Source organism: Trachinotus anak, unplaced genomic scaffold (genome assembly GCF_046630095.1).
Source record: "Trachinotus anak isolate AG129_WGS33_773 ecotype Australia unplaced genomic scaffold, CSIRO_AGI_Tana_v1 ptg000026l, whole genome shotgun sequence".
In the NCBI taxonomy this organism is placed as follows: domain Eukaryota; kingdom Metazoa; phylum Chordata; class Actinopteri; order Carangiformes; family Carangidae; genus Trachinotus; species Trachinotus anak.
In genome coordinates, this window is record NW_027273877.1 from 6008251 (window position 1) to 6026466 (window position 18216).

Below are 18216 nucleotides of genomic sequence, written 5' to 3' on the forward strand. Positions count from 1 at the left end.
CCCTGATGAACCAGAACGACAGACTGTTCAGCATACGTCCTCCTGCACTGTGTCAGAGAAGTGAGAAAACAGCTCTTACTCTACGATAACAGATGTATTCATTCATTCTCCATTAAAGGGTTTGAAAAGTCACTTTGCGTTGCTGGTTTCTCTCCTCTAGATGCTTCTTAAAGTTCATATTTTGGTTGTTACAGTCAAAGGCGCTGAAACGGTGGGTGCTGCTGGTCAATAAGATTGTCTTTAAATGTCAATTTCAGATGTATTTACTTCACTACACAATGAATAAGACTCATACTGCTATTAAGTGTATACAAATCCACAAAATCATGTTTTACTTTGTCAGCTAAAATCAGATATTACTCTGCCAGGTGTGGCTGCAGTCATCTCTCATGTAGGTCAGCTGGCCAGGGAAGGCCAAACTAGCACCTGAAGGCCTATGCGTCATCTTAATGTCCTGCTGTCTGGCACTCAGAGAGGAAACCTGTCATTTCAGAGCTGGGGGGGGGGTCAGGACCTCAGAACAATTAGTTGGAATCATGATGAACACTGCCCAGCAACATTTCAGGGAATAACAGCTCATGATGTTGTCAGAGGAAGGGCAGAGGCAGGGTTAGTGCGCATAAAGAGTGAAAAGTCTGGTGGGAAACTGAAATCCAGGTAGAAACTTGTACTTCAAGTTCTTCAACTACTTGAAGAACCACTGATAATTATCTTAAGTGAGGAAAAACCTTCCCTTATTAGTTAGTTCTACTGGCAGCACAAGAAGTCCTCATACATATAAATCTGCGTGACTGATGGAACAAGACTTGAGCTACCTGTCTGTCAGCCAGTGCTGCTTAAAGCTTTTGGCTTCTCACGTTGGAGTGCGATGTGGAGCTCAGTGTGTGTGCATGCATCCTGCACACTGTGTACGTGATTGTAAAACCCCAATTAGGCCTGTATCTGTTTCACCTCAGTGGTTTTCTCTCTGGGAGAGCCAGAGAGAGAGAGAGAGAGAGAGAGAGAGAGAGAGAGAGAGAGAGAGAGAGAGAGAGAGAGAGAAGAGAGAGAGAGAGAGAGATGCCGACTGATAGAAGCCAAGGCAGTCTGTCATTAAGAGTGCAGGGCCCCATCAAAACAAGACCAACATGCTCTAATAACCAGCCTTCCTCTGTGCTCTGGCTCCGTCACTGCCTCTGCATCTCTCTAGTTATGTAGCCTTTCTTGTCTTCGGTCATTCATTTATGGCTCTATTTGGAATTGAATTTCTATTTGTTCTATCTATTCTGCCACTGCTGCTATTGCAGAAGTTTAACCAGACCGAAGTTTTTCATTTTTTTCTGCATGATACAAATCACCTGTTTTGCTTCTTCAGGTTCTCTCATGAAGCTGTTATGTAGAGAACAACAAAACACAACAGGATCATATGACCAAGACATGATATATTAGAGCGTACAGCACAGGACAGACATAACAAAGCCATGCTACAATAAGATAACCACACAGATACACATCCAGTGGATAACATTATATATAGTTTATGTAAGTTTTAGGATTGACTGCATCACTGCTTTATCAAGTGTGTCAAAAACTAATAAATCCGCATTCAAACCCTCCCAAAAGAAGACTGTCCTCTCCCCTCTTTGCTCTTCTTGTTGGACCACATCAAGTGACCTCTGCTCTCAGTTGGTATCTCGTATAGTCTGGATATGTTGTCTCAACATTAAATTATTTGGGACTTTCCCAGCCACTGAAGCAGAGGTTAGACTTTTGTGCAACACAGATACAAGTCCTTGAGGAAGGTATTTCCTCAACTTGCCCAAAGAGGGTAATTTTTCACATGACGACAGTTTATTGCAGAATGGCTGCAGCTGAAATAACCTGTTAAGCTATGCAACAGATAATTGCTCTAATCTGTCTATACTGTGATATTTGAGGCTGTAATTTGTGGTTGTATTGGGCTGTCTTATTTAACAGCTGCTAGTTTGCACACCCGTTGTGAGTTGCCAGTAATAAAATGGGTTTTTATATTTTTTTCAGGCTATGAAGTCATGTGATTTACACTTTCGCACTTTGGGTGCCCAATTTCACAATCAACAAATTACTTATTACTGCAAGGACCTTGACATTCTCTGAAATTAGGAGAACCAGAATTCAAATCAAAGTCAGGTCAGCCTCCCTGCTTTCTTTTATCCTGCTCTCTGGTTCTTTAGGGTGACAGAGCTGGAATGAGGATGGACAGATAGGGATGCAGAGACATATCTGACACAGCGTTGTGGTCACAGCGGCTGATGGAAGGGAAAAATAAAACTGGGTTGGTCACCAAAACGGCAAAGAGGAGGAAAAACATGACAATTACAGTGTGGTTTGCTTCATACCGTGGATATAAAGCCTTTATTTCAGCCTGCTTAAAATCATATCAATCCCTAACAAAGCAATGTCAACTTTCCCACACCACAGTGAACATCTGCCAAACTACATTCTGAGGCCTTTGAATAATTGTTCTTGTTCAGCTTTATTTTTGCTGCTTACTGTCCTCAGATGAAATAGAAGTCAGATTTGCTGTCACTGCTTTAAGAAAAACAATAGAAAACATGTGGGCCTCTGAATGATCAGAAACACAATGTGTGTCATCCTGTTTTGATCATGTGCCGCATTCTCCCTCCGTATAATAAATTATTTCCAAAAATTAATATCTTCCCAGTGGAGACACCAATAACTCATTTGACACTGAGACACATGGGACAAATTATCAACAAACTCCTTCCCTGAGCTTGTCTGTATAATCTTGAACATACAATCAGGGATGAGATACATCATTCCTCAAAATTTTGGCAAAATTTAATTAGCGGCGGTGATGATGTCACACATGATGAATGGACAAAAACTGATCCATATTCTTTGCTCCAGTTTCGCTGGCGCCTATAAACTAGTTCTATTCTCCATCAGATTTAGACTTTAAAAAAGTGATGAATAAAAAAAAGAATGAAATGAAAATCCCTTCACAAATTACGTGTCTCTGCTGAACTGTCATTTGTAATTACTGTATTATTAAAGTGAGATACAGAGTCATTTTTGGTGTAATTATACCCACACCCTTTCCCCCTCTGACAAGGGGAAATGCATTCCAGGCATCTTAGCTCCGAGCGTTTACTACGGTCTGACATGCTGTCACATTTCTCTTTATCTGATGGTTTAGTCTGACACTGTCAGCCACAGTGAGGAGCAAACAAGAACCTGAGGGCCCACAGGTGCTTCCTTAAGTTACAGCTCAGCCCAACACATGCACAGCTGTGAGCACACAAACGTTTTGCATACATAGTTAATGACAGAACGGCTTGTTAGCTGCTCTCTAGCCAGCTAAGCTAAATCGTAATTTGACCACGAGTATGTGCAATAATTATTACTTACATTCTGAGGTGATTCTCATTATGTTGAACATGATTTTCAGGTTTGTCCATCTACCACAGAGTGACCATTCAAGGTGTGTTTACTTCCCCTGGTGGTTTATACACATTTCTATTTGAGCACACTTCTGCAATCAGTTTTATTATAACCATGTAGGCTGTGAAATTAATGTGCACAGCCAAGAAATAGTCCTGCACATTACTTGAAATAAAACCACAAATTACAGATTCTACACTTCTGTTTTCATACAAATTAGATAAAAGAGATAATTAGCAATAGAGATAATTACTGAGCTTTAGTTGTGCTAATTGGTGGATTTTGTTTCCTTCAAACGGAGCCAGACTGGCTGTTTCCCCCTGTTTCTTTGTGCTAAGCTAAGCTAACTGGCTGTGGGCTGTAGCACGAGAATGGTATCTGTGAGTGCCTTTCCCAAAATGCTGAATTATTCCTTTAAAGTGTATAACTTTTATAACATTCTCTGTCTAATCTGTAATATTTTAATTTCTCACTGTTTCAACGAAAAGAGTAGTGAGTGACTGTCTCATCATCAGCCTTCTGTTCATGTTTACTTCTGTTAAAACATAGCTCTCATGAATGCACACCTGTAAACTGACTCAGAAGTCATTTGCTCATGGTGAAATATTTACAAGCCCCCATCTGAAGAAACAAGAGCTGAGATCCCTTTATTACACCCTCTACCTTTCAACAACCACTTATTTAATAGAGTAGGTGGAGGAGAGGAATCTGACAGCGAGTAGGGTTCATGTGAGAAGCTGAGCCCTGTCTCGTAATGACACATCGGGATTCCTGAGCAGTAAACAAAAGGGCTGTGATCAACAACTGCAGTCCTGCTGCCAGAACACGACTCCAGTGTTTTAACATTCTTCTGGAAAAAACTGCGGATTATGAGGAGAGAGGGGTGGGTGGTGGTGTCATGGAATGAGGCATGTGTTTATGGTTTATTGGCAAAGGCGAAGCTGACTTTTTCGACAGTATGAGGGACATTTTTAATCCCTTGCATGTCTTGCTGGTTTTGTACTGCAAAAGTTTTGTCAAGACTTGGCTGAACAGAAGAAGAAAAATAGGATTTGTGACCCACAATGTAATCACAGTGTGTCAACGGAGCAAACAGTCAGAAGAAACATTTCTGAGGACTGAAGGGAGGGTCCACTCCTCTGGTCCAAATCTAGGCTTATAACCTCACTATTCTCTGCTGGGACCTCATTTATAAAAGCCTCTGTGTGGTTTCTGTCCTTTTGCCCTAATCCAAGCCAGAGTTGTGATTCATGAAAAGCCCAAGTGTTTCATTTCAAAAGGAGCTACGTAATAAAACAGTAACCTTCTGCACACTGTCTGCATTATAAATCTCTTTGTTGCTGGAGCAACGTCTCACTGCACAGATGCTCATCAGACATCGAGGAAGCAACACAGAGAGTGAGTGAGTCTGAAAGCACTTCATCATCATCATCATTATCATCATATCTTAAGAATACAGTGGAAACACCTGAGCAAACACCACATCAAGATCAAAAGTTATAGGGTATAATCATTCAGTGTGGAGGATACAGATGAAGGTTACAAACTGAGGAGAAGGGAAAGAGGAAGCACGGGATATGATACAGTCAAAAAACTGTAACATATTGCGGCCCAAAAGCACGCACATGTACTAAATCACACACACGTCATAACACAACAGTAAAATGGCTCATTAAGCCCCTCTGCAGAAAGTATAAATCCTTATGTTGCAACTTAAAGGTGCCCTGTGCAATTTCTGTGGCAGGTAACAATGTTTTTTACAATGTTTTGTTTGTATAGGTTATGCATGGAAGTGCACCAATTTATGCTATTCTGTTGGTCAAAAGTTTGTCGCAGTAACATGATAAGAAATGTAGCAATGTGCCGACAAGAGCGTGAATTAAAAAAAAAAAAAAAAGACTATAAGCTAGCAAACAACGCAGACCTACAGTATGCAGACTGAACTGCATGGGCACAGACAACACGAACAGAGGGAAATAATAATGATAATGCTTTTAGCAGGACATCCTGCAAAAGTTACAAACATATTGCACACACACGTACACACTTTTACAAACTTTGACAGACAGGCACATCCGCACTGAGTTAGTGCTCTGGCCCGCAGGTCGTTGCAGCTTAACTAGATTTACAGTCACCCCTCACGTCCCCTCAAGGCTTTTCATTACCTTCCCCTTGATGAATTACCCCCAGACACAATAGGCACCCGCTGTCCTCTGACGCCTTTCTCTCGCCAAAGTGTGGGCGCTCTTCAAGGCCAAGGAGACTGGGACTTCTGGGTGTGCAAAGTTCAACACACAACTCAACACAAATGTTTCTCGTATTCTTCTTTCAGACTCCCTGTGATGCTGAAACCACAAATCTATCAAACAACAGTCAGAAGTCTCCCTGTACAGCTGTTTTGTCTGTTTCCTTCATAAAACCAGAGTTGATTGTCTTTACTGAGACAAATATGCTTAAATTGAAGCTATATGTCAAGAGAAAGAGCTTGGCCCTCAAGAAGTTGGATGAATTTTGCTCTAAACCCTCAGCCAGTAATCTGGTGATACTCTGGGCTCACAGTCTAGAAGGACTTGACCTTGCACGACATCCCACTCTTCATGGTTTCGATTCAAGAATCTTGTTTTTTTTTCTTTTCCTGAACTTAAGGGCCTCTTTCCTATCTAAGCTCTTAATGGCCGACCGAATAGCATTCCTCAACATTAGCACGTCATAAAACGAAAGACGGCTTTCCTCGTGAATCTGTGGATCCCTTGTGCTGGGTGTTCAACCCACATATGAAAATATGATAAGTTTACTCCAAATGACGCATCTAATTTCAGAAATCATGTTGCGAACGGAGGTTGCACAGATTTGAAATGGTTGATGTCTTCATTGGGATCTTTGTGTCACCACATAAACATGATTTATAGAGTCAAAATGTGTACATTTTAAACATGATTTTCCTAATGCAGTTAGGAAAACAGGTTGCTTTGTCCGTCTGCGGCAGCCAGTGATTTTGTGGTATGCTGCCCTCGGAGACAAAAAGAAAGGAAAGAGGGATGAAGAGAACAGAGAGAGAGAGAAAAAAACGACAAAATGTGTGGATGTAAGGAGATCTGTCTGGAATGCCGTGTGAGAGAATGCATGACCGAAAACCACAGAGGCAAACTCTGCCCTGCGTCTCGCCATCAAAAAACACGAGCTTAGGAGACAGAGAGCCAGACAGTGGTAGGAGATAGCGGAGCATGCCCCACAAGTATGCTGCTTAACCCAGGCAGGGAAAACATCTAGAGACTCAGGTTATCAGCAATTAGAATTTGTGGTATAATTATCTGATCTGATTTGGTCCAGTGGAATTTGAGCCCTTGAAAAATACAATAAATACCATGAATACACCTGAAGGGAGAACTCCAACATATGACTCTAGAGTAACTTAAGACGATTTATCAGCCTCATATTGGCCTTTTACTACAGATTTGACTTGGCCATTAATTCTGTTTTACTTTTTATCATTCAAAACATCTCGAGTTAGTATATCCTGGAGTTCAGTGGGCGTTATGTCGAGGGTTTTTTTATGTTTTAAAAAACATGTTCTGACATCCCTACTGTCAAGACAACATCTTTTGTCATTTATCACTGGTGCAACAATAGATGTTTTCTGATCTGAAAAGTTTATGGTTAAGGTTTGGTTAGACTTTAGATACACAAACACTTGGTTAGTGTTAGGGAAAGATTGTAGTTTTGGTTAGAATAACACTCAGTTAGGGAACGATCATGGTCATGGTGAACAGAAACCGATGTTGGCCGTCAGCCTGTCCAAGGTTTTGATAGCCCGTCCAACTTCATCCCACGTTCACTTTGCGGCTCCATGACTATGTCACACTACTGTCTCATTAAGAAAGAAAATGTCCTGCAGCCATTATACTCAATCTGAAGTCTTTGTCAGATGGCTGGGCAGCTTCGGAAGTCCCCTCCTTTCCCGCATTTTTCTGACATCAGCGCTGAGGGAGCCATGTCTGACAATTTCTGTAACTTTCCAAAACCGTCAAGCCGCCATTCACACCCACTTCATGCCGTAATCTGCCAGCTGTGCCGAGGTGAGAGAGGAGCCAGTGTTTGAACTTCTCTCTCTAGCTTTGTTTTTCAGTCGTGACACAACTTTTTTTCTGTCACTTTTTGTGTTTACAACCAAGTGCAGCACCGTGGATGTCTTCCAGGAGAGATTCAAAATGTGCGCCATTATCCCCTTATTCAATCAACCATCACATCTCCCGCCTGGCTATGATAGCAGGCGTTTCCCCCTATCTTTGAGTGTGGCCTTTCAGAACAGTTGTAAACACTTCTGATGTGGTCGGACGACACATTGTATGAACTAATTGTTTTTTAGCCTGACCCAGTCCACATTTTTCTCTGGAGGACAGTTCCACGGAGAATAAAAATCTTGGTCTGTGGTGATACACATGAGCACCAGTGTCACAGTCAGGTGATAAGAACATCATGCTACTGACCCTCCTGCCTGAGTTAATATTTGTATGTCCACAAGAGTTCTCATGTCAGGAAAGAAAATCTCTACCTATAAAAACAGAGTTCACAGAGTAAAGGCCAGAGGACACCTTCCGCATCTCCATCGCTGCAAGGGCCCATGTCATGTAAATTTTGTCCTCTGGCCCTATCTGCCCAGACCCAATAATATAGGTAACTTTATAAGGCAATGCAGAATTTATTGTTTTTGAATTCTTGATAACCGAAGGAGTAATATATGTATAAAGCCTGTATTTTCCTCTGGCAATGATCAGAAGCCTTTGGGTATGGAGTTTAAAAATGTTTATCTTGCGTCCAGCTGTTCTCTCTGTTTCTACCCCTGTGGGTTTTCTCTCTAATGTCCTGGAGCTCCTTTCCTCTGGGAGGATGTTTGACAGGAAATGGAACTGGCCGGAATCCCTTGCGGGGTGCAGGCAGCCACTTCCTTTGCCAATCCATGCCAAGCCGTGCCAGCTTACTGCTCAACCCAGACCACCGTGAGAAAAACAGTCTCCGACATCCTCTGGGAAATGAGAACTGGGCCTTCACTTCCCCTGCTGTGTTCTCAAGAAAAAAAAAAAAAAAAAAGTCTTTGACTCACATGTACTGTACATACCCGCTGTCCAGATCCCAGCATTGCAGGGAGGATGCGTCAAAAAAGCCAGAACAAACGTTGTTGAGTGTTGATATGGATACCAGAAATGTATTGAGGTCATAGAGTGTAAAAGGTTCAAGAAGTTGGTGAGGTGCAAAACAGAAAGAGGATAGGGGATGGAGATTTTGATGTTCCCTGACTTTTAATTAACTCTTGTTGAAAGCCAAACGTGGAAATGTCAGTGAGGAGAGAGTGTTAGAAATTTGACCAGCACGACAGAAAAGAACTGATAAAAAGGGGGAAGAAGCGGAAAGGTGATAGTGTGGAGGCGAGGGGAAACAGATGGAGGATCACAGGGGAAAAAGAGGCGGTTTGAAAACAGCGGTAGAGGAGGAGCTGAGGAGCTGAGGAGGAAGAGGGGAGGTTTGGCGGTGAGGGTTTCCCTGATGAAGCACAGCTGACGGTGCGAACCTACAGCGCTCTCTTGACAGGCCTCACCACATCAACCCGTTGACATTATTATTCAGCCGTCCAGCGCCCGGGGCCCACACACACACTCCTGACCTGCTGCACTGCACTGCGCCGCCAGCGTGTGTGTGTGATCTCTGATTCAAAAGCACGCACACGAAATGCTTATTCATGCTCCTGCAATCAGGTATACACACCAGCCCATCACACACACACGCTGGTCTTTCTACACGACCTGCAGTTATGTTCTTTGGCTGTTGTCTCAGCTTCTTTTGGAGCGAAGTCACTCCGAACGATTCTGGTGCAATTTTGAGCATGTGTGTGAAGGCGTGTGTGTGTGTGTCTGTGTGTGTGTGTGTATGCATTCATCCCCACAGGTATGCTTGTTATACCTTAAGCTTGGCTATGTGCTGCAAAAGGGAAATGTTGCTATTATCTTGGTTGCCAGGTGTGAGAGCCCTCACATCCGCACAATCCTCTTTTCCAAACTGCCACCCTCAGAGTGAGTTGAGAGCACAGTGAATGCATTTTTCTTCAGGTTGTACAGCACCACACATCGTCGTATCAACCAGCTCCTCCAATTTAACTCAAAACACCCTTCTCCTTCTTGTCGCTTTATATTATTTTGCCCTCATGCACACCCATAAACATCTGTCCCCCCTCTCCTCACACGCCCTTCTCAGCAAGCTGTGATAAATGTCTTCATGTATTGACAGTGAAGTGGAAGCTTACTTCCACAATATATCTCCCATCACTTGCACATCATAAACAGCAAAACAGAAACTAGTTTGTTTATCATAAATAAAACTCAAAACTTGCTCACTCCGTATCTTCAATATCATAAACAAAAAATAGAGGCTTCATATCTTAGTTTTATGACTTCAGTGACAGAGGAGGACAGGGTGGGAATGTGATTGTATGTGTGTGTGTTTTGCAATTATGTCTCCTACTAAAACCTTTTGGAGGAGGTCTACTGTAGTTTCTGCCTGGATTACTGCATCCCATCTGGTGTTAGACTTTACTTTTTCAGTCTTTCACCAAGACCTCAAGGGCTTTTAGTTACCTAGATGTAAATAAAGTAGAAGCTACCAATTTAGGTTTACACTAAGACTCACAATGGTCACTTTAAAAGAGTCAGATAAAGATTGATGCAGCACAACATGCATAGATATTGTCAAAATCTGATGCCTAGATTACCCACAATACAACTCGACTAAAGAGAGTTTGGTCGTATTCAGCTATGCCATGCTAGTAGCCTCATACAGTATATGCAGTAGAATATTAGTGGAGTTTCCCTTTAATCATGCTCAAGTTGCCAGGAGTGGATACTGTACTGAAGACAAATAAAACATGTTGACGGTGAACAGTCTGTGGATATATTTATGAAAACATCCTCATTGTGTTGATTTAAAAAAAATGTGTTCCAGCTGGAAAAACAACCAACCGATCAGAGTTTAGACGGCGGGATTATGAATGGGAACATCAAACTGTTGTTACAGCACAGCAAGAGCAACCCATAAAGGTTACAGAACTAAAAACTCTAAAATCAATATATTCTTCTGATCATTGTGAAAAACATGACTTTTGACGTCTCACTATGTAAAAGAATTGCCACTCATACATGAGCATTCAAGAGCCCCATAAGACCATCGCAAATTATTTCCCACAGTATCTTTTATGCAACAGGGTCCAGGTTAGAAAACTCATTGTACAATATCATTTTTAGGAGTAAATATACATCTGCTGTATCATTTGGCAAATTAAAGAGATTCTATATACGATTCTGACCAGCCTGTGTCTATTTCAGTTTCATGTGATGTGTCTGGGTTTATTCTGTCTCCCCAGAACGACTGTGTTTACCTCGGAATCCGGAGCCAGACCTGCTCTTCAAAACAGTCTACAGCTGCACTGCAGGTAGCCGGCAACATACATCACCTGACGAGCCATGTGAACAGTCAGCCCCCTTGGTAAACACTGCAGACAGACACACACACACACACACACACACAAATCACTCATCAGTCCTGTTATCAAAAGACAAGGTGGTCAGTGGGGAAGTTTTGTTTAAAGTCTGTAGGGGATTTGCCCTGTTTTGCACCTAGTGTGTTATTGTGGATGAAAAGTGCACGTGTGATGATGTGTGTATGCTTGACCCTTGACCCCAGCCTGTCTTTGTGTATAGAGCTCAGGAGACTGTGGAGCAGAAAGATGAATGGGTGGAGGAAGGCTGTTTTCCTGTTTTGTTGGCTTAATGCAGCACAGATGAATTTTCAACATTAAAATAATTGAGAAAATGTACTGTTGCTAGTTAACGATTGGGCAGAGCACAACATGTAATAGAAACTGCCTCTGTGTTTGAAATATTCCAGTCAGTTCAACTCTCCCTGCAATTACATACTGATTTTTTCAATTAGTGCAAAAATAAACAAAAAGTTGCTGTTAATTAAAAAGTAATGTTTAACAGGCCTTTTTTAAATACAGAGAATAATTTGAAACAATTCATTTCTCTTGAATGAAATTTACACAACTTTACATTAAGTTTCCTGTGTGAGTGGTGTCCGTAAAAAAACACAGAGAAAATAAAGTTTGGCCTTGGTTTCCATGGGCGTGAGAGGTGGAATGTTAAGCGGCTACATGTCCTACAGCTTGGAACACACACACACACACACACACACACACACACACACACACACACACACACACACACACACACACAATCCGCTTAAGTTGGCACGTGTGGTGTGAGAAAGCAGAGGTGAAAGTCTTTATTCCCCTTTGGGGTTTTCTGAAAAATAAACAGAGTACCTTGAACCATCCATCAGTCTGCAGCCACCTACACTGTTGCCCAAACTGCCTTCAAGACATGAATCAGTCACTCAGAGGGAAAGAAAAGAGGAATGCGTGCTGCAACAATCTTTGTTTTGCTCAAAAAAGTGTAATTAGGTAAGAGCAAAATGCAAATTTAAAGCCTTTGTTTCCGAGAGAAAAACTTGCAAATAAGGGGAGAAAAATGAGATTTGGCTGAAGACAGCAAGATTTTCCAAGTAGAAAATGAACTGAATGAGTCAGCAATCGCGCACACACTCGAACACACTATGAAGTCATGTCCATATCCGATTTCCTTAACGAAAACACTCATATCAGTGTGAAGTCAAACAATAGGGAGGGCCAAGGGTTAATGAATGTGCACGCTTTGTGACGAAGATGACGGTTACTTCCCGGTACTCTTCCTGTCACTGGGCACTAATGGGAGTTAACACACCCTCACACACTTGCATAAACACATGTGAGCGCACACAGGCTCAGAACACACACCATCGATAAATTCAATGCGATACTTTCCTCGGCCAGTCGCTCTCAGAGGAAGAACCCTGATGGAATAACATGGCAACAACAAGGGAGCTCTGCCCCTGGAAGACCTGCCCGTCCCTGGGTGACAGAACCAGTGAGGCCTGGGTGGTTCTGGCGGGTGTGGGGCAAGGAAGCGGAAAGCTTGGAAGGGAGGGTCCCTCCGCTGAAGGATCCTTTTAGCTGCAGCCAGGGAGATCCTTCTGCGGTCATACACACACACACACACACACACACACACCTATGGAAACACATACTGTACGCATTGCTCTTCGTCCCCCAGTGACAGGAGCAGCTTCCGCTTTCTCACACACACCGGGCCAATATCAATACGCCCACATTGTGTTTGATCTGCGTTAAGTCCACAAGGAGAGTGGAGGAAGGTAGGACTCCTCCATCTACAGAGGAATCAACTGTAAATTTGTTAGAAGAAACAGTGCAGTCACGCCTCGTGAAGAACTAGTCCCTTAGCTCCAGAGCTGCAGAAATCACTGGCCTGATTTGTTATAATTCACTTTAACTTTTAAATGTACAGAAACACGAACCTGACTTGGATAAACCAAGACCACTTGGGGAAGTCGCTCTTTTAGTCATAGGATTCAATATAAGCATAACATGCCATTCAACATTAGTATTTTTGAATTCATTAGCAGGGCTTAGGCATGAGACATGAGGTTGTTTAAGCTTTTAAAATGACCATTCATCAGTCACTCTCATGGAGAGTCAAGCTGATGTTTTACCTAATTACATTCTACATCAATAAAAGCTACTTTATATGTATATATGACATTTACGGGCATGTTTGAGCCTGACTCACAGCGCAGATGACAGTGAAAGATGTGTATGTTGTTTGGAATATCATTGCAAACCTGCCACAGGGCAGTTTCTTAGAAAAATCCCGCCATGTGGTTCTGGTTTTGTCTTCTGGGAAGTCGCTGAAAAATGGCGTGCAGGGTGTGCACCGCTCCTGACGGGTGGTATGTCCCGAATGCCAAAAGAATGTCTCTCTGCTTTAAGGTGCCAGTGATGATGATGATAATGATGATGATGATGGCCATGGAGATGTCACTCATGGGTACTGTTTCATGGCTGCAGACTGGTCACGCAGTTTGGTCCTCGGAGCAGAGACGTAAGATGGTGTGACCAGTGTGATTAGGAACAGGTGGAAGGACTGGGTTTCAATACTCACGAGCAGGCAACATACTGTGCTTATTATATGACGACGGAAACAGACACAGATTGGGGGTTTAAAAAAAAAAACTGAGTTAGGTAAAATCATTAAGAATATGGTAAACAAACACAGTCAGCATTTCCTTGAATTGCTTTGAATAGGTTTTGGGGAAAATACGCTTATTCATTTTCTTGCCAGTTACTTTAGGAAAAGGAGGGACCCCTTAGTTTAGCTCTGTCATAAGCTAATGAAATCCACTAACCTGCATTTCATAAACTCAATAAATAACACGTCAATATGTCACAAGAGACTATTTCCTAAATGGGTGCAGTGACTTCCTGGGCCCCCCACTGACACTGTTAACTCAGGCTAGCTGCTAGCCTCTGTTCTGAGTGGTCTTGATCATTTCATCAAATGTATTTATTTTAGTTTTTCTTTTAAGCTGTTCAGGCAGAAAGTTAAGTGAATTTCCACCTTGTGTCATTCGTACAAATTGTGTTGTCTTTGTTTATTCGCCCCAAACAACCAATGTGCCATCTGAAGATGAAGTAATGTATGAAGTAATCTAAGGATGGATGAATCCCAATTTTTTGCTGAAGCTGCAGCATTTTCAATTTGTGTGGATGCCTCTTTGCATCAGTTCATATGTTTCCAATTGTGTCTTTCCATTGATGTTGTACGCAAACCTCCACTGCTAACATTTGCTTTGTGTGTTGTCTGAACACATCATTGTAAATAAAATGTCTTTAGGTTTAGAAATGTTGGTCAGGTCCAATAAGCAACTTTAACACATCATATTCAGCTAAAGGAAATTGTTATGTGGCATTTTCTGATATTTTAGAGGCTAAATGATTAATTGATTCTCTAGAAAAACAATAAACACATTAACAGAGAGAACACCACTGTATTAACACTACATACAGTATCCTATGCTGTGTAAGGGAGGCTACAAACAAGACCTACAAAGCCGTACCACACCATACCATAAACATCTCCCACTGCAGCACCTGGTGTCTATAAACTGAGGATTAACAGGGGGTCCCCAAAGCCACTCACATTTAGGAGGCCGTGGTTTCATGCATGGATAATAACAGTGATACATACAATGGTATGTGATAGTTGTCTGTCCTCTCCTCTTTTTTCCCCCTTTTATCTTCTCTGTCTTTCTCCATATCCTATCTTCCTCTCTCCAATTTCCTCTCCTCCTCTCCGCTCCTCTCCCAGGATGCTACACCACATCTGTCAAGGAGGGACGAAACGTTTTCCAGATGACACTCAGCTGGCAGGTTGTCCGTCCTCTCATCTCTCTCCCTCTCTCTATTTGTCTCGCCACATCAGGGACAGAGGAAGAAGTCCATCTTTATCTGCCCTCAAACTTCTGCCTTTCTTTTCTCTCCATCTGCCTGTCAGAAAAACATCCTGCTCCCATTAGCCAAGAGCCTCTTCTTTATTTCATCCATTCATCATGTCTTCACGGCTCCATGTGGCTGTCAGTTTTCCTGTCTGTTTTCCACTGGCATGAGCCGCATTTAAAAGTGGGATGGCATGGGACATGAAAACACATCTGTCAGAACTGAGCCGAGGGGGAAACACAGCTGGAGCATGTTACAGCTGTTGATTCAACTCCATAAACTGTTGACCCAATATCAAAATCAAAGTGAGACAATAAATATGATGAACTGTGACTGCAACGGCAAACAAATGACCACTGGTGTCTGGTAGCACTCCCCTCTGCCTGCGGTGCGACACGTCCTAACTTTGTTCAGAGAGGGTGTGTGAGCTGTGAGCAGTCACTGCGGCTAACATTATGCTAGCTGTTGATGATCCCTAAATATCTCCAATCTGGAGACTGACTGCTCTTTGTCTTTCTACGTCTTGGGTTTAGAGTTGTTTAAAGACACCTTTGAGGGAGCTGGGGGGAGTAATGAAAGTAACATAGCGACTTCTGAAGCTTAATATTAAAATACGTCTCATTCTTACCGAAAATGTTTGAAACCAAGATACAAAACACAATCCAAATATAAGGAAAAAGCTACCGCTGACTTTTGATGTGGGTACTGGCACCAGACAAGAACTAAATCCAAGTGTCTGATATTGGTAAATGTCTCTATTTCAATTGTGTGTTTAACATAACAACAAAATTAAGGCCAGGGTCTTTAAAATGCTACATATTGCAAATATTTTGTGATTAAAACATTGGAAATTAGTTGTAAAATGTATGCCTTTGTGGACTTAAGTCTTTACAGACATATTGCTGGTTAACAAGACAAAGAAGGTAAACGAAATGTTTGCTGGCCAGGTGAAAAGGCCCAGTACACACAGCTTGCTCCTACATCAACCATGGTTTGGTCTGGCAGATTGTTTTCATAGAAATTTGAAGGGGCGATGAGGTATCTGGGAGGAGGCCTTTAAAAGCAGCAGCCATTTGTAATCACATTTAATAGGAGGGAGTCTGACATGGGCAGAGAAAGTCCAGCCATGCGGGTCTTTAATGGAGGAGCTCTGGGAGAGTTCATTGTCTCCCACTGAGATACGATCTGTGAGAACCTCCCTGCGACATTAGTCGGCTGGTTCCAGAGATAACCCTTCACGCTGACCTCTGAAAGTTCTTCAACATTACCCACAGACAGGGTTTCAGTGTCCTGTCTCGCCCATTGACAACTAATTTGCTTTGCCATGTGTTTTGGAGAATTGCTGCCTGGACTACGTTCAGTAGCAAATCCAGCATGAACATCCTGTGTTGCACAGTTTTGAGTGACTTCACTTATATTTTTACACTCAGTGTGATGGACTCCCTGGAGCCCAGGAGTGAGGGTACTAGGTGCACAGCAGTCACAGGGAAGAGGTCGGGGTGGATTAGGTCACCTCCTACACCACTGATTATATATGAAATAAGACTCAGCAATCACCACTGTAAGTGTGATTGTGCATTGGTACCAATCTGTGTATGTGTGTGAGTAATATGTAATCCATACAGACAGACAGCCACGAGCCTCTCATCTGATTCAGCTTGACTCCGTGACTTTCCCCTTCGCCATTGTTACCCTATTTATGTCTCTCTCTCTAATTAGACATCTGGAGACGATCTGCACTCTGCGTGTTCGTGTGTCTCTATGTGTGTCTGTCAAAGCGCTGACAGTGGAATTTTCAGCTGGGGCCGACGGGGTTGAAAAGCGGGATGCTGGTAACAGAATGACACAGAGAAAGAGAGAGAGAGAGAGAGAGAGAGAGAGAGAGAGAGAGCTTTCCATCTTTAGTGGTTCTGTGATGAGTCAGGTTGGTTACGTTGGTCTTGTTTGAAGAAAACGATGAAAGACGGTTACATAGCTTTGATCATTAGTGGTCAACTGAAGGTGATTTACGCCGCCGTTTCCCATAATAGCCTAGTTTTCTTGAGGTGCATGAGTGTGTACACTTCTTTACTCACACAAATACTGTATGAATTCTTTCCCCTTTTCATTGCATTAGTGTGTGGCAATGCTAAGTCTGGGTGCCAAAAGCAGCGTTCTCGCAACATTACACTAGGATTGTGTAAGCACTGCTGCAGCGGCGAGGGCCGGAGGCCGAGGTCAGCGGCCGCAGCTGTTCGTATGTCCTCATCCTGGAAGCAACCATGACTTCACCACGAGTGCCGGTTCCGCCTCGCTTCAGGAATGAACTTTGCATTTCGCAGTTTAACACTCATCAGTGAACAGATCTGCTGAAATGTTTAATGCTGTGGTATTTATATTGGTTTGAATGCTAAATTTATCTTTTGAATGTTAGACATGTCTTCTCCAGTCCGGCGTTTCACTGAGGACACACTCCTTTTTCACCCCCACCACAACCTCTCATTCCTCTCCTCCCTGGACTCACAGTGATACTGTCCAGAGGCTGTGCTCTGTTTTTCCTCACCTCCCTTTAATGGCTTCTGATGCTCCCCAGCTTCCAGGATCATGTTCCCACCCGGCTAATACCCCCTAGACGAATGGCAGAATGAACTAAACACACCCGTTTGGATTCCTTCTAGGACCGAACCAAATTGTAATGCTTAAACATTCTACTTCAATTAAGCATGGTTGATTTTCCCCTTGTGACAGCGCCTGAGCCTCGAAATATGATATATATTTTCTTTAACAAAAAAGCATGAAAACACAATGCTATGTCCTCGCATAGAGATGTTTGGGTGCTTCCCCTCATGTTGGTCACCCTATCAGCTACCTGGCCTCCTGTCCATCATTGTGCCAGCCCTTGACTCTGACTGTTTATTTTGGGTTAAGTGGGAATTCCTCTTATGGACTTGGCTTCTCCACTTGAAAGAATGTTATTGGACTTAAAGTTAAAAGTCGATTCGGCTTTAGATGTTGGGGTCTGGTTGTATTTATTCAAGCATTCTTTGGATTTCCAAAAGGCAAAAACATGATAGTGATACAGAAAAAAAGCCTGTGGGCAATGCAGAGGTTGATAATAAGATACCCAGATTGTGGAGCAGGTTGTTTGTGTTTTCTTGTGGCCAGCTGGTGGTGAGGTTGTGTGCCTCGGTAATGATGTCGTGCCGTGGTCACTGGCATGTGCAGACGAGCGTGCAGGATCAGCGTCTGTTGGCCTGATTTAGCAGAGAAGAAAAAAAAAGAGCACTTCCTGTTGTTGTGTGTCTGGGTCTCACGGTCAATGACCTTGGGGTCAAAGGTCACCTTCCTGTCTGGCTGAGTTACAGTACGCTACACTGTGG

At 42.7% G+C, this 18216-nt stretch overlaps 1 protein-coding gene across 2 annotated transcripts in view; it reads right to left on the reverse strand.

Moving 5' to 3' along the window:
- Nucleotides 1-18216, reverse strand: part of LOC139609929 (sodium- and chloride-dependent GABA transporter 2-like) — a 120483-nt gene that overhangs the window by 24074 nt on the left and 78193 nt on the right. The window contains exon 2 of one of the 2 annotated variants that reach the window (XM_071464993.1): nt 10847-10960. The exons of the other annotated variant lie outside the window; for it this stretch is intronic. The gene's annotated coding sequence lies outside the window, so the exon portion shown is untranslated. The remainder of the gene's footprint in view (nt 1-10846; nt 10961-18216) is intronic. 2 annotated transcript variants of the gene reach the window in all.